General features: G+C 38.1%; 1 protein-coding gene across 1 annotated transcript in view; it reads right to left on the bottom strand.

The window, feature by feature from the left end:
• The window catches only part of LOC109542539 (glypican-6), a 59,058-nt gene that overhangs the window by 17,743 nt on the left and 38,391 nt on the right, over positions 1-2,924 (bottom strand). The gene's annotated exons all lie outside the window — the stretch shown is intronic.

Here is a 2,924-nt window from a genome sequence, read left to right as displayed (position 1 = left end):
GATGATACGATGGTACGAAAGTGTTTCTATTGGTTGGAGATCTGTCAATTCGTCCGTCGTCGTACGAATTGACAGATCTCCAACCAATAGAAACACTTTCGTACCGTCGTATCATCGTACAAACGGATGCATGGGACACGGTCTTTAAACTCAAAAGTTGATGCTGAATACAAATTTGATATCAAAATAGGCTCAAATTATGACTTTCCATTGAACAAAGCCAAGATATCGTAGAATTCCGGTGAAAAAACTATATTTAGACTTGCAGCAGCCGATTATGGCTGCCTTCCAATGTGAATACGATGTCAGGAAAGGAACCTTTTTCTAATGAACGGGCTACTTGAATTACCTGTATACGTAAATCTAATATATTGTTAAGTAAGCTACCGACCTAATACATCAAAATGTTTCACATTCGCGCTCGGACTATAAGCAATAGAATGATCTCGGTTCTTCGCGCCGCTTTTCGTTGACGCGTAGTCTAGCTGCCCGAAGTTTCTGCGAAATTCGAGATGATTCGATGGCTGTATAATAATAATGTAAAAGACAATTGTTTGGCGCGGATTATTAATTAATCAAGCAATTTACCGCAAAATTTACTTGCATCGCGTTCAATATATTTAATGTTCGCTTGTGTTCGTAGTGGTTGTAAAGTGTTGTATTACGTGCGTGAAGAGGTTCTATTTGTCACAAAATTGGCCAAATCAAATTAGTCTTAAAGAGGAATGGTGCGTTGGCATAAAGGTAGAGCAATAAAAATAAAATCATCCACGGAAGGCTCACAAATGGTTCGCTTGGATGATGCGTCAAATTAAAATCAAGGTTCTAGTTCAAGTAGTAAAACATCTAATGACACAATAAAGGCAAAAAACGAAAGTATGACTAATCATTCATTATTCTCGGATTTCTTGATTCCCACGGCTCACCTCTCTGTATGTGGTGCAGCAAACTCCTTCCTAAGAGTTCGATGGTACCTGCTAAGATGAGCCGACATTTAGAAACTGTGCAATCCCGTACAGTATTTTTTTGTACGTAAAGAAACAATTATTAAGAAGCCAAAAACGATGACGTATGCGACTTAGACTTTGAATGAAAAGGCCACGGAGGCGTCGTATTTGGTTAGTTATCGGATTGCCCAAGCAGGAGAAGCGCACACCATCGCTGAAAAGTGAATAAAACCATGTGTGTTAGACACGAGAAAGCTGCAAAGCATGTTTCTGACTGGCCATCTTGCTAGTAATTGTGCAATACCCATATGAACATTCTACTAACACAACCGGAGAAGTAATTTCGGAGAATGTAACACGGTTAACATAGTTTTTGAAGAAAACCGACTAAAATGGAATGATTGCATAGATATTTGTACCGATGGAGCCAAGGCAATGACAGGTAGAGCAGCAGGAGCCGTATCACGAATAAAAACGAAAGCTCCAATTGTAGTTCCAGCCATTGCATCCTGCAAAGACAATCACTTGCGGTTAAGAAAATGCCCGAAAATCTAAAGTTGGTTCTTGATGAGGCGGTAAAAATAATTAATTTTGTCACGTTCAATGCAATCCCGATGGTTTTCAATATTATGTGAAGATTATGGTAGCAATCATAACACATTACTGCTCTATACTGAAGTGAGATAGTTGTCTCGGGGTAAAACTTTGACAAAGCTTTTTGAACTAACAACAGAATTGGAAGCTTTCCTAACAGACATTCCTTTTAGATTAAAAGCTGGTTATTTAGATTAGCATTTTTAGCAGACATGTTTGGAAACTTAACGACTTAAACCTGTCACTACAAGGAAAACAGACAACACTTTTCCATGCTAACAACAAGATAACCGCCTTTAAAAGGAAATTAGAATTTCGGATTACTTGTTTTGGTAACAGAGAAACAGAAATTTTTTCATTGCTGAGTGAGTTCCTTAGTCACCTTATCCTTAATGATCCAGAAATATTTCAAAATTAGACATTTGTTGAATTGGTGCAATATCTGAATGATCTGCGAGCGACTTTTGAATCTAACTTTCCTGAAGAACAGAATAAGAAACTGCAAATAAACTCATGGATTAAACTTATTATCTCATTAAACCCTTATCATCCAAATTGCAGAAGCCTCAAAATATGTCAAATCGGATCTATGAATCATTTTTAGAAATAACATCGGACACAAGCATGTTAATCGTTCAGAACAATTTCACCGTCTGTGTGAAACGGGATTTTCAGCATACAGGGTGATTTAAAATTGGCGTCATTCCTCTGGAAGTGTTGTCTGGGGATGTCTTTGGAGTACAGGAAAATTAGTAAAAACAATTAAATGTTATTAAAAACTCAGATATTTGAAAGAAACTAGGTCAGAAAGATGGCAACAATGTTTTTTAAGGTAATCTGCCTAATTAACATTACGTAAATACCTGTTCCTTTGTAATTATTAAAAACTCCGGTAACCATGGATAAACATGAAGGAAAGAAAATAAAAGAGACAACAACATGCGTTGAGGGTAGGATAACGGTGTCACCTTGCGGTCAGTGCTGCGACAAAACAGCACCCCGAGTGCTGCCATCTTTTTGGGGCAAATGACGGATATACCTAAATTGGTCACAACTGTCATCCAAAACCACCTGTTAAAGGTTATGTATCATTGATCAAATAAAATACAATTCTGTTGGCAGAACACAAGTGTTCCCAAGAGCAAGAAGTCCTGCCCGTTTCACTCCAAACACCTTTGTGTCCCAATCACTTTGAGTCTGGACTCATATTTCGAGCAGCTTCTCGTGCTCGGTTAATTAACTGCTGCTCAATTTGAACCGATGTTCGGAAGATCATAGATTTAATGTGTTCTAGTGTCCTGTGCATATTACATACATGGTAGGAATGTAGGCCCTTCCTCGGGGGAGTTATCGGGACAATTAAGTATCCAGTGTTTGAGAAAG

Source organism: Dendroctonus ponderosae, unplaced genomic scaffold, assembly GCF_020466585.1.
Source record: "Dendroctonus ponderosae isolate FM_Combo_2020 unplaced genomic scaffold, Dpon_F_20191213v2 Dpon_F_20191213_3, whole genome shotgun sequence".
NCBI lineage: Eukaryota > Metazoa > Arthropoda > Insecta > Coleoptera > Curculionidae > Dendroctonus > Dendroctonus ponderosae.
The sequence above is the reverse complement of the archived record's forward strand: the minus strand, read 5'-3'. Positions and strand labels throughout refer to the sequence as shown.